This window comes from Marmota monax, unplaced genomic scaffold, assembly GCF_021218885.2.
Source record: "Marmota monax isolate L192 unplaced genomic scaffold, Marmota_monax_Labrador192_F-V1.1 WCK01_AAM20220418_F8-fsc00092, whole genome shotgun sequence".
Lineage (NCBI taxonomy): Eukaryota > Metazoa > Chordata > Mammalia > Rodentia > Sciuridae > Marmota > Marmota monax.
In genome coordinates this window covers 3,017,270-3,031,641 of record NW_026692583.1, presented here as the reverse complement: position 1 = coordinate 3,031,641, position 14,372 = coordinate 3,017,270, and the positions used below count along the sequence as shown (strand labels likewise).

Sequence of the window (14,372 nt, the reverse complement as noted above, 5' to 3'; positions counted from 1 at the left end):
TCCTTTTTTGCTGCTGCTGTTGTTGTTTTGAAGAGGGGTCTTGCTAAATTGTTGAGCCTGGCCTTGAACTTGCAATCTTTCTGCCTCAGCCTCCTGGGTAGCTGAGATTGCAGGTGTGCATCTCCATGCCCATCTTGGGATTCTTTTTAACTAATTTAGACCCCAATACTTTAAAATGGATGGGAGACCTATGAAATATAGAAATGTTCCTAAATTTTTTAAAAGGGTGTTTCTTAAATGTTAATAAGCTTAAAGAGAAAAGTAGAATACTACAATATGCTACATTTTCTGTAACAACAGGGATTGATCTCTCTCACTTGTTCACTTCTCTCTGTCTCATACACACACACACACACACACACACACACACACACCAAAGTATTTGCAAAAAGAAAACCCAAAAGGATGAAAACAATAAAAATGGCAACCACTGGATGGAGGGTGACAACAGAATGGCAGGAATGGCAATGTGACTTCTCTGAACATCTCTTTTAAATAGTTTTAAACAAAATAAAATATTTTTAAATTAAAAATAACTTTGAATAGTTTGCCTTTGGAACTACATGTTCAACAAACTGAGTAAAAATCACATGTAATTTCACTATACAGTATTGCAATCCTACATTTAAAACATTTTTGTAGCTTGATGAAATCTGTTGTGCAAATCACAAAAATTATTAAATTTCAGTTACTCCTCATTTTCAGTAACACCAATCACTCCCCATAGGGCTAATGACCTCCCCATTGCCTCTCATACTCAGTCTCTTCCTCCATCCATTCTCTATTCTGCTTTGCCTATCAAAGGATGTGGTCTCCAAAGTTTCCTTACATCCTAGAGACTGAAGGTTGAATATGCTGGGATTTCAAGGCACAGTTATAAAAATAAGTCCAGCTTATCTGCAAGAATATTATCCTTCCCATTTTTTCTATTTCAGTAATCTACAATCCCTCCCACCCACACGGTAGGAGGAAACATTTGCAGCTCCTATATCTCATAAAGGACTTGTATGTAGAGTATATAAAGAACTTTTACAGCTTAAAATAAAAAGACAACCCGATGAAAAAAAAAATGGGCAAAAAATCTGAACAAGATAGACAAAGAGCCAATAAGCACATGAAAGGAAGCTCAACATCATTACTCATTATGAAAATGCTAACCAAACATGTATCTACACATATACACACATATATTTTAAGTACAGGGACATTATATTTCATATTAATTTATTTGAGGACAACTAAAAGGATGTTAGAAAATATTTACCTTTGCAGGGAACAGTGGTGCACATAATTCCAGGTCCTATAATTCCAGGACCCTAGAAGCTGAGGAAGGAGGATCTCAAGTTCAACAAGGCCACCTTGGGCAACTTAGTGAAACCTTGTCTCAAAATAAAAAATGAAAAAGGCTGGGAAATGTAGCTCAGTGGTAAAGTGCCCCTGGATTCAATCCTCAGTAACACATACAAATTTTTATTTTTTATTTTTTAGAGAGAGAGAGAGAGAGAGAGAGAGAATTTTTAAATATTTATTATTTAGTTTTCAGTGGACACAACATCTTTATTTATTTGTATGTGGTGCTGAGGATCGAAGCCAGCGCCCCGCGCATGCCAGGCGAGCATGTTACTGCTTGAGCCACATCCCCAGCCCCACACATACAAATTTTTTAAAATTTATTTTTACTTTTTAAGAGATATTGGGTCTGCTGGGTGTGGTGGCACACACCTGTAATCCCAGCAACTAGGGAGGATGAAGCAAGAAGTTCGCCAGTTCAAAGCCAGCCTCAGCAATTAGTGAGGCATTAAGCAACTCAGTGAGATCCTGTCTCTAAATAATATACAAAAAAGGGCTGAGGATGTGGTCAGTGGTTAAGTGCCCCTGAGTTCAATACCCGGTATGAAAAAAAAAAAAAAAGAGAGAGAGAGAGAAAGAGAGAGATTGGGTCTAACTGACTTTGCAGAAGAATTCAATTAATCAACAAATATATGAAAAAAATGTTCAACATCTGTAGCAATTAGAGAAATGCAAATAAAAACTACACTGAGATTTCATCTCATCCCAGTCAGAATGGCAATTATCAAGAATACAAGCAACAGGGCTGGGGATGTGGCTCGCCTGGCATGCGTGCGGCCCGGGTTCGATCCTCAGCACCACATACAAACAAAGATGTTGTGTCTGCTGAAAACTAAAAAATAAATGTTAAAACTCTTTCTCTCTTAAAAAAAAAAAAAAGAATACAAGCAACAGTAAATGTTGGCAAGGATGTGGGGGAAAAGGTATACTCATACATCGCTGGTGGGACTGAAAACTGATGCAACCATTAAGGAAAGTGGTATGGAGATTCCTCAGAAAATCTGGAATGGAACCACCATTTGACCCAGCTATTCCACTCCTCAGTTTATACCCAAAGGACTTAAATCAGCATACTAGAGGGACACAGCCACATCAATGTTTATAGCAGCTCAATTCACAATAACTAAACTATGGAACCAACCTAGGTGTCCTCCAATAGATGAATGGATAAAGAAAATGTGGTATATGTACACCATGGAATATTACTCAACCTTAAAGAAGAATGAAATTATGGCATTTGCTGGCAAATGGATGAAGCTGGAGAATTTCATGCTAAGTGAAATAAGCCAATCCCCAAAACCAAAGGCCAAATGTTTTCTCCGATATCTGGATGCTAATTCACAATAAGCGGGGCGGAATATGCTACAGAAGAATATAGGAACTTTCGATTAAACAGAGGGGGATGAAGGGAGGGGAGTGGGTATGGGGATAGGAAAGATAGTAGAATGAATCAGACATTATCACCCTATGTGCATGTATGGTTACATGACCATCGTGATGTAGAATACTCCATTTTTGTATGATGTGTCAAAATGTATTTTATTGTCATGTATAACTAATTAGAACAAATAAAAAGAGATATTGGGTTTGACAAGACTGAGATCCACTGATCTACAGGAAGCACAAAGATGATTATCTGATCAGCATGTGACCTTTTAGAGTCAGAGTTTCGTTTCTATGTTTCACAAAATATTCAGTCAAGGACTCATGGAGAAAAACAGAAAATAAATTTATTGATGCATTGTAATGATACATAATAGAATGCACGATGCTATATCTGTAAATGCATGTAGTGTGATCAGTGTCCTTCCCCAGCACCTTCTCTTTCCCTCCCCTCCACCCTCCCTATTCTTCTCTACTAATCTACCTTCTATTATTATCATTTTAATTAGTGCATTTGAATTCATATATACATTAAAATTTTTAAATATTTCTCACTTTTACTATCTCCTTATTCTTTATTGAGATGTTCTATTTCTGGATGTACAAGTACACATATATTTGCACATGCATCTGTCATTATGTTATAAACTGATAAATTTCACAATATCTGTATGCCATATAAATGAATCTTACCTTTTTAAATGCCTAAACATGTAAACAATTTTTGGTGAAGACATTCAGGAACAAAGAACATGATCTCACTGGGCTTTTATGGCTAAAAGCCATTGTAACACACATCAGTCTTACCAAGCTCTACAACCTAATGAAGCCTTATGAACACTTGGGTCTGTCTCTGCTGGCCTCTCATGGTCTAAATGGTCCTAGACTGATAAGCTTTTTACAGTTCTCTGCTCTGCTTTTTATAGGGACTTCATTCTTTTTATGGGCCATTTGTTTATTTATTGCTGCTCTTAGTGGCCTCTGGAAATGCCTCTCATTTCATTCTGACTTCCTGCATTCATATAAACATTTGTTTTAATGACTACACTACTGGTGACATTTTTTTCCCATATTTTTTATTGGTGCATTATAATTATATAAAACCTTCTGGTGACATTTTTCATCTGTTAGATCCGAGCACCACAGATGTGGTCTTTTTAATTCCAAGTTTCAAAAGGTACCAGTGTAAGTAAATAATAAGTAAGTCTATGTTATTATTAAGGAGTTATCTCCAGGGCAAAGGTGAGCCAGGAGTGCAAACAGGAACTGTAAAACTCGGCAGAATCCCCAGAGGCTCTTTTCTTAACCTCACTCACCTCTGTAGCTCTTTGTCCATCTCTTCCATTTTCTCTTCTGTAGACTCTTCTGGCTTCCTCATGAGCAGGATGGTTACTGTTCCAGTCACCTGCAGAGAACAAAGAGCTGCTTTAATCACAATGCCACAGCCAGAGAGAATCAGACTGGCTGGGTTTAAACCACAGACTGGTTGCCACCTGGTCTAATCAGCTATGGCCAGGAGGAATAATGTTCATTGTTTTGTTACCAAAGTTTTATTACCAACTTTCTTCTCCCTGTTTACTGTTACTAGGGAGGTGTCAATCACATGCTAAAACATTTGCTCTTTTAAGATGTACAGCTCAGGGACTTTTAGTCTTTTCACAGTTCAGCAACTATCACTGCTGTTTCATTTCCAGAACATTTTTCATCACTCCAAAAGGAAACCTCCCACTCATTAGCAGTCATCTCCCATCCTTCCTTTCTCCTGGCCTCTGGCACCAATAATCTACTTTCAGTTTCTATAGATTGGCCTGTCCTGGATATTTCCTATGAATAGAATCTTACATCGTGTGATCTTTTATCTGGCTTCTTTCAGCATGTTTTCAGGCCCATTCATGGTGTGGCATGGATCTGGACTTATTCATTTTTGTGGCTGAATAGTGCTCCAATGCATGGACAAGCCACATTTTAGCCATTTACTCATTAACAGACATTTAGGCCATTTCCCCTTTGGGGTTATTAAGAATGTAACTGTGAACATTCAAGTCTTTATATGAACGTATCTTTAAGTCTCTGAGGTACAAACTTAGAAGTGGAATTGTTGGCTGCTATGGTAATGTTTAACATTTTTGAAAATTATCAAATTGACTTCCAAAGCAGCTGCACCACTGTGTATTCTCCAGGGATATGTAAGAGTTCCAGTTTCTCTACACTCTTGCCATCTTTTTTTATTGTCCACCTGTTTATTTATTAGAGCCATGTTAGTGGGGATGAAATGATAGCTTGCGGGTGATTTTGATTTTCACTTCCCTAATGACTAATGAGATCAAGCATCTTTTCAGGTCCTATTGACCATTTATATATTTTCTTTGGAGAACATTTATTGAATTAACTTCTGCCCTTTTTTTAAACTGGGTAGTCATTTCATTGGTGAGTTGTAAGAATTCTTAGGGATTTAAGATATTAGACATTTATGAGACAGATTTATAAATATTTTTTCCCATTCTCTGGGTTGTCTTTTTACTGTCTTGACAGTTTCAATGAAGAACAAAAATTTTATTTAACTTTAACAAAATAGTACAATTTTTTTCCTTTAGTTACTTGTGCTTTAGGCATCCTATCTTAAAAAACAGATCTTTGTAATCTAAGGTCACAAAGATCTGCATCTTGTGCAGATCTTCACTGAAGAGTTTAATAATTTGAACTCTGATATTTAGGTCTTTAATCTGTTTTGAGTTAAATTTTTTATGTGGCAGTAAGTAGGAGTCCAACTTCATTATTTTGCATATGAATATTCAGTGGTCCAATGACACTTTTTTTTATATTTCTTTTTTAGTTGTAGTTGGACACAGTACCTTTATTTTACTTATTTATTTTTATGTGGTGCTGAGGATTGAACCAAGGGCCTCGCACATGCTAGGTGATCACTCTACCACTGAGCCACAACCCCAGCCCCCAAAGCCACTTGTTGAAGTCTATTCTTTCCTCATTGAACTGTCTTGCACCTTTATTTTTTATTTTTTTTTGCACCTTTATTTAAAGACAATTTCTATTAGAACTAAATTCCCAAAGTTGTTCAACAACTGACTGCACTCAATAGAGCAAGCAACAAAAAAGCAACTAAATGAGATTAGGATATGTGTATTTGAAAAGCCACGTAATCATTTCCTTGTATTTTATATACATACCAAGAATATACTGGCTAGTATAATGGATATGCTGATTGGGTTATGCCAAACTTGCCAAAATGTATACTTTAAATGTGTGCAGTTTATTGTTCATCAATAATACCTCACTAATGAAGTTTGGTTTTGGTGGTGGCTTTTCCAGCACTGGGGATTGAAACAGGGCCCTGTGCATGCTAATCAATGAGCTATACTCTCAGGCCCTAAAGTGATTTTTTTTTTTAAAAAAAGGTAAGCCAAAATTGATGGTGCATACCTATAATTCCAGCAGCTGGGGAGGCAAGAGGATCACAAGTACAAGGTCAGCCTCAGCAACTTAACGAGGCCCTAATCAACTTAGACCCTATCTCAAAATAAAAAATAAAAAAGGACTGGGGATATAGCAAGAGTGTAAATTCAATATTTTATTTCCCTAATCATTTTTCAGGATCAGCCTCTTGGGATTCGTGATGTAACCAACTAGTGATTCTTGAAAACTTTTATATTTCTTTTAATTGATCTTGCTCCAAAATATAAACAAACCACTTGAATTCAGGATTTATAAGGCTGGGGTTAACTCATTACTATGGGATAAATATTAATGAGGGCTGGACATGTGTTCTGATTCTTAAGGAAAACCATTTTTAAATCATCTCTCAATGAGGACTTAGAAAATGGACTAATCCTTTTCTACATAGCACCAGCCATTTTGGCAGAGACTTCAGCCATCTAGCACCTCCATATCCCTAGCATCAAGAATGCTGCAAGCACACACATGCACTTAAATCTATCACCATCTTTCCTGGGACCATTTTGGATTGAGACAGGTGGCATCTTTGTTCCTCCTTCTAATTTAACAATTCTATGTACAGGGGCAGATGCTATCTTTTGAAAATTTTCTTATTAATGCACCTTTTTATATTTGGAAAACATGGTGGTATGGCTTAGGAATCTGACATCCAAATAGTGAACAAAAATTTCTGTCAAAGATTTTGTACAGAATCTACAAACTAAAAAGCAATTGGACTTGGGATGGAGCATCTGCCTAGCATGCACCAGATGTCAGATTCAATCTCCAGCACTGGGAGAGACCCAGGAAGTAAACAAATGGGAACATTTAGGGGAAGCATGGCACACTGTTTGGAAGAAATAGTGCATTGATTTAAAATGATCATTATAAGTCTACAGTGACATGGAAATTGGGAAGTATGAATTGGAAAATGAAAAGGACTTTGATTACAAACTAAGAAATTACCTGCTAGAATTTGCACTGCATGAAGACAGGATGTTTTGCTTGTTCTGTTCCTGGTCAGTACCTGGCACCTGGAAGATACTTATTAATATTTGTTGAAAGCATTAGTGAAGCCAATGTTAAACATTTCTGAAAACAAAGCTGAAGGTGTAACAGTGGTCTACTTTATCTTTTGTACATAGCCCTCCTTGCTCTGAGTCTTATTTTTAAAGGGACATGTGCTTTTCTCTCTTCTCCCCTCTTCCCCTCCCTAACATGAGGGAGACAGTTATCTTTTCTTCCCCTAGTTAATTGTCCTTGAACACACTCACCACAGGAAGGAGATATCTACCAGAGGATCTAAGAAGTGAATTTCAACACACCTTCAGGTTGCACCTGGGATCCCCTGTCAGGACACCCCTGGAATGTAGCCTTTTTGGGGGGGAGGGGGTGAGGACAAGGATTGAACTCAGGGGCACTTGAACACTGAGCCACATCCTCAGCCCTATTTTGTGTGGTCTTTGAATAGCTTCTTTTAAAGCCCAGTTCTCCCTGATAGGCAGAAGCACAGCCTCAGGGACAGGAGATCCCTGTGTTTCTCCTTTGCTAGCAAAGCAATAAATCTTTTTTCCTTTTTCTCAAAACTATATCCTCATTATTCAATTGACACTGGGAACCAGGACCCAGCTTTCCAGTGGTTACAAAGGGAACAGACAAACATTCACGTGGAAAACTGTAGTCCCAAGGCAGAACTATGGTGCTTCCCCACTTGCCCTCTATTCTCCAATTCTCCCTAAAACTGTTCTCCATCCAAGGATGGCCACAGAAACACCTCTCCTGGCCCTGACACTTTTTCCTCTGACCTGCAAATAAGGAAGCATGTGACTTGGAGCAGGGATGTTGGTCTGGCTTCAATTCCAGCAGGAGTATTTTACTGGGCATGAGGCTCCAGCCTGGGGCTCTGAGGACACCCAATACTTAGTCTTTTCCCCCAGAGGCTTAGAAAGCAGCTCTGCCCCAGGTCCCCTATAACAGCCTCCTGGTAGGGGCTGTTCTCTACGCCCCGGGTCCTCTATGGATGTCACTCTTACCTAGGTCACTAAGGGATCGACCGTTGCCCCTGAAAGAAGAACCGATGCGAGACAAATCACGGGAGAAGTTCCACTTTATTTCAAAAGGCTATGTGCTTATATAGATCTAAGGATAGGAGGCAGGACTTAGGTAAACGACAGGGTGCTTGTTTATTGGTAAGTTCTTCCAGATATCAGTTCTGGAGCCTACGAAATTAGTTCTTATTGGGCTGGGTTTTCTGCCAGTGGAATTGAAAATTGGCGCTGGTGGAAACGAAGACACAGGAAGAGAAGCTACCTGGGTGCCATGTTAGATAGAGCATATATGACCAACATTTCCCCCTCTTTTGTGTTGTTTTTGGAACAGGGACGTCATTCGACTCTGGCTACTTCCTGCTGAGTAGGGGTGGCGTGGGGCGTTATCCCTGGATGGAGGAGGTTGTTGGGGTTGGTCACCAGCCATTAGGTCTCGTAACAAGGGCTCCAGGAAGCATCGGGAGCGCCAATGTCATGTCAAAATAGCGCTTCCAATATTTCCTAGTGTCCCTGTCATAAGGGGCGTCACCAGCACCTGAAGAAGATCAGAGCAAACAAGAACAAGATGAAGATAAGAATTAAAACAAAGGTCAGTTTTCGGTGGGAGTTCCATGCTGGGGGACTGACAGAGAAGAGGCCAAGGGCCATGAGGAGGCTTAGAAGGACATGAAGGCTCAAAAATCCCGGTTGACAGGTTAAGAGATCCTCTGCCATCCTGGATTTTTGTCTCCCGCTGTCCGATGTCCGTCGTTTTTCATTGTGCCTGGTAGTAAGCTTCAGCACTGAGTGAGCTGTTCTCTTGAAGATATTCGGGGTTCATCGGTCATCAGAGGCTGGTAGTTCCTAAGCAGAAGCTGATTGAAAGTTTGATTAGAAATTTTCTGTAATTGGGTTTGAAGGAACTTCGTTATGCAGGGCAAGAGAGAGCAAAAGAGGAGTATCCCAATAAGGGGCCCCAAGAAAGGTAGCAAGTACATGGAGAAGATTGGAAGAACCCTGCTATGGGATTAGGGGAGGTGGTTTTGAGCAATTAGGTCGATAATTCCTGCAATTTAACAATATTCTTTTCTATTAGCCCAGACTCATTGATATAGTAGCAACATTCCTCTCTGAGGAACAGGCAAGTACCCCCTTTTTGTGCAGTGAGGAGATCAATCGCCCACCGGTTCTGTAAAGCCACTTGTGCTAATGAGGTAACCTGCTGCTGCAAGGAGCCCAGAGACTCAGCAGTGGTATTGAGCGCTTCTTGCAGTTTTTGTTGAAGGTCATTGGATGCCCACAGAGCATGACCTATAGCTCCACCAGAGAGTCTGAGACTCGCCACTGAGGTTGTTAATGTGAGGCCTACCAGAACCGGCAGAAAGACTGCCCTACTGGTGCGGGAAGGTGGGACCAATTGTCGGAATTCAAAGACAGCTGAGGAACTACAGTAACCAAGAAACAGGTGCCGGAGACATTGGTTGTTGCAGAGATGGGAGGCCTCTATCAAATTAGTTATGAGAGCCGAATTAGTGATCATATTACCTTTGGTGGTAAGTAGACCTTGCTCCTTCCAGATTGCAGAATGGGATAATAGAATATGGAAGACGTATTTTGAGTCAGTATAAAGGGTGAGGGATTTGCCCTGCACTATAAGGCAGGCACGAGTGGCTGCTACAAGTTCGGCCTGTTGGTTGGTGGTTCCTGAAGGCAGAGCTTTGGCTTCTATAATCTCAGTGGCCGAAACAATGGCGTATCCAGAGTAATGAGTGCCATTTTGCCTAAAGGAACTGCCATCAGTGAACCAGATAAGGTCGGGATTGGTGAGTGGTCCCTCAGAAATGGAATAATGACAGGGGAGGAAATCATCCAAGGTTTCTAAGCAATTGTGAACTGGAGCGTCAGGTGTGGAGGTCGTTGGGAGCAGGGAGGCAGGGTTCAGTGTAGGGCAAGAGAGGAATGTAATATTGGGGTTTTCCAGAAAGGAAGTGAGGAGTGACAGAACTCTGGATGGCGGAAGGGTTTGAAGGCCCTTATAAGCTAAAAGATCCTTCAAATGGTGTGGGGAATGGATAGTTAAAGGGGCCCCAAAAGTCAGCTTAGAGGCTTCTTTGTGTAAGATTTGTCCAGCAGCCAGAGTTCTTAAGCAAGGGGCCCACCACGGATGGTAGGATCTAATTGCTTGGACAGATATGCCACAGGTGCGAATGTAGGCCCATAGGTTTGACCCAAGACCCCAAGTGCTTGTCCCCCTTTTTCATGGACATATATATGAAATGGTCTTGAAAGATCGGGAAGGTGAAGGGCAGGTGCCTTTAAGAGGAGTTGCTGAAGTCTGAGGAAGTGGTAGCAGGGGGAGGAGGCGAGAGGTTCACCAGGGGGTCCCTTTACTAGGTCATACAAGGGTTTGGCTAGAAGAGCATAATTTGGGATCCAGGCCCTAAAATATCCTGCTAGTTCTAGGAATGACAGTATTTCGGCTTTTGTATGAGGCACTGGAAGATTAGAGAGGAGTTACCTCCTATCTAGTGTTATTTCCCTTTTTCCCAGTGCAAGGCGAAAGCCAAGGTAGGGTGACAGCAGACTGGGAAACCTGGGCCTTGTGGGTAGACACCCTATACCCCTTATCTGCCAGGAAATTGAGAAGCTGGGTGGTGTGGGTTTGAGACTGTTCCCAAGAGGAACTACATAGAAGAAGATCATCGACATATTGAAGGAGGGTAGAATCAGGACAGGTGGGGTGGAAGGATGTGAGGTCCTGGGCAAGAACCTGGCCAAAGAGATGGGGACTATCCCTGAATCCCTGCGGAAGGACGGTCCAGGTAAGCTCACGAGAATGGCGGGTGTGAGGATCAGTCCATGTAAAAGCAAAGATATTTTGAGACTCTGAAGACAAGGGAATAGAAAACAAGGCATCCTTTAAATCTAGGACTGAGAAGTGGGTAGTAGTAGCAGGGATCTGAGAGAAGGGTGTAGGGGTTGGAAACTAGCAGATGAATGGGGACCACAGAGGAGTTGACGAGGCAAAGGTCTTGAACCAATCCATAGGACCCGTTGGGTTTCTTAACTGCCAGAATGGGGGTGTTGAAAGGAGAGTGCATAGGCCTGAGATACCCCTTCCATAATAAGTCCTGGATGATGGGTTCTAACCCGAGGAGGGCTGTGGTTGTAAGTGGATATTGTGGTAGATTAATGTATCTTGAAGGGTCCCATAAAACAATATGAAAAGGACTGCATTTGGCCACAGAGGGCGTAGCTGTGTCCCAAACCTCGGGGTTAACTGGTTTAGACAGTCGTGGGAGAGTGCATGATGGAGGTGTATCTGTCCCTAGGATCATCATGAGGAAATGAGAGGCAGGGGAGGTGTGGGGTGATATGTGAATGGTGACCTTCAATAGTGAGAGTATGTCCCTTCCCAGAAGGGGAATGGGGCAATGGGTCATAACGAGAAAGAAGTGTGTTAAGGACAAAAGGGATCCCTGCATATAGCATGATAAGGGGGGAGTTTTTCAAGGGAAAATCTGTTTACCTCCTACCCCGACAATAGGAGTTTTCGAAGGCATGGTAGGGCCCCAATACTCCCTCAAGACCGAAAAAGTGGCACCAGTATCCAAGAGGAAGGTAATGGAGCGTCCATCCACCAGGAAGGTGACCCTGGGCTCTTGCTTCTTGATGGTTATAGTCGAGAGGGAAGGCCCAGGGCTCTGTCAATCCTCCTCTGCCAAGCCTAGGAGAGGCTGGGGTTACAGGGCGGCTGACCAGCCTCCCCTCCGGGTTGTTGGACAGTCTGACTCCCAATGTCCCCTTTGGTGGCATTTTGGGCAGGTGGTGGAGGGTGTCCTCGGCGAAGGACAAACCTTGGCCCAATGTCCCTCCTTACCACATTTGAAGCAAGCTCCAGGGGGCGTCTTATTAGGACGGTGTGGTGATAGCCTTCCCTGAATGACCTGGGCCAACATTTGGAATTTGGTGTTTTCAGCCTTCTGCCTGCGGCATTCACTTTTGTCTTCCCTACCATGGAAAAGCTTGAGAGCGACCACAAGGATTTTGGTCTGAAGGGTAGCAGGGCCCTGTTCAAGCTTCTTAAGCTTGGCTTTAATGTCAGGGTAGCTTTGGGCCAGAAAATATGTCATTAAGACATGGCGACCGTCAGGGGTTTCTAGGTCAAGGTTTGTGTACTGTTGGAGGGCCTTAGTTAGTCTATCCAGGAATTCTGAAGGTGTTTGTCCTTCTGAATGACCTTCTGCACCTTTTGAAAATTAACGGCCTTGCAGGTGGCCTTCTTCAGGCCTGCCAAGAGGCAGGATGCAAAAAGGTCACGAGAATGCAAACCTCCAGGGGTGTTGTAATCCTATAGAGGATGCTGCTCCGGGACAGCGTGTGGGCCCAAAGGGTGGTTGGGATTGGTTTTATGATTTTCATCGGCCTGGGCTAATTCCTAGACCCGTCGCCTTTCCTCAGGGAGAAGTGTATAGGCCAGGAGCATGTAAATGTCGTGATGAGTGAGGCTATATGCTTGCAGAACCCATTGAAATTCCTGAATGTAAGTGGTGGGGTCAGTGGTGAATGAGCCTAGCTTCCTTTCTAGCTGCATAAGGTCCGACATGGAGAAGGGCACATGTACTCGGATAACACCCTCGGGGCCAGCAACCTCACGAAGGGATGCGATCGTCATGGGGGTGGGAAGGGGTCCCTTGGACCTGGTAACAGGAGGGCTGAAAGAGTCGGTCAGCGATGGACAGGAAGAAGAGGAAGGGGAAGGGGACGAAACGGAAGGCTGAGGATCCATGGGATCAGACGAAGGAGGAGGAGGGGATGGCGGGAGAGGAGGAGCAGGTGGGGCTGAGGGATAAGGTGGGTTTTGTCTGCCGGGTCAAATGAGGAAGAGTCCACTAGGTCAGGAGTGAAAGTAGGGGAAGGGAGGGGTTTGCGAGCAAGGAGAACTTGAGAGGGAGAGCAGGAAAGGCAGAGAGCAGGGTGCTAAGCCAGAAGGCTAAAACCTTCAACGTAGGGAATCGCCTTCCATTTTTTCAGATGCTGGCAGTAGTTAAACCGGTTCCAGAGAAGATTTGGATCTGATGAGCCTTCTAGAGGCCAATGATTGCCATTATCCAGAGGATATGTAGGCCAATCTTGGGTACAGAATTTGATCAGGAGTTTGGGCTTGATGTCTGGTGTGAGAGAGAGTGTGGCTAGATTTTTTATTAGACATTTGAGGGGTGAGGTTTCAGGTATGGACGAGGAGGCGCTCATGTTCACAGAAAGAGAGAGAGACAGAGAGAAAGAAAGAGACAGAGACAGAGATAGGGAAAGAGAGAGACTTCGGGCCAGAAAAACGATCAGCAAGGGCTAAAAGGGCATCCCCTTCTAAGACCTTGGGGATCGTGGAGACTCTAGGAACAGTCGGGAAATGAGAGGCAGTGAGGGTCGCCACCCAAACTGCAACTCTGGGGGGGGGGGGGGCAAAAGCCAGAGGCCAGGAAGAACCTAGTACTAGGATTTACTGGTTACAGAAGGAGGAGAAGGAAGAAACAGAGAGGTCTCTCGCCTGAACCCAGAAGCCTCATACCCCAAAAGAAAACGGGTTGTCAGAGAGTCCACTGTGGCTGTAAAGGCCTTAGTGGGGTGGGTTCTCTCCCCTCTATCTGGCGTCAGGAGTGTGCCAGACGATCATGGTCCCTGTTCTTGCTGTAGCCCATGGAGGGTGACAAGCCAGGAGGGGAACTTACCCAAGCCCGATCAGTGGTGGGTGTAAAGAGCCAGCGCCTGAAAAGGTGGACGAGATCAAGATGTCCCGTGGAGCCGGAAATGGGGCTCTGTTAAAATGAGCTCACCCTTCTCCCAGGTTTCGGGAGACAAGTCACCGGAGAAGTTCCACTTTATTTCAAAAGGCTAAGTGCTTATATAGCTCTAAGGATAGGAGGCAGGACTTAGGTAAACGGGCGCTTGTTTATTGGTAAGTTCTTCCAGATGTCAGTTCCAAAGCCTACGAAATTAGTTCTTACTGGGCTGGGTTTTCCGCCGGCGGGATTGAAAATTGGCGCCGAGAAACGGAAACACAGGAAGAGAAGCTGCCTGGGCGCCATGTTAGATAGGGCATATATGACCAACAGCCCCTACCTGACCTCAGCCCTCTCGTGGGGTGGCTCCTTCCAGAAAGAG

The 14,372-nt window shown here is 43.1% G+C and overlaps 1 long non-coding RNA gene across 1 annotated transcript; it reads right to left on the bottom strand.

The window, feature by feature from the left end:
• Positions 1–3,062: 3,062 nt before the first annotated feature.
• Positions 3,063–14,324, bottom strand: LOC124093610 (uncharacterized). The gene is made up of 3 exons (XR_006852007.1): positions 13,940–14,324; positions 7,150–9,085; positions 3,063–4,138 (listed from the first exon to the last, which is right to left on the bottom strand). It is a non-coding gene; the product is annotated as an uncharacterized LOC124093610 (long non-coding RNA).
• Between the last annotated feature and the right edge of the window lie 48 nt (positions 14,325–14,372).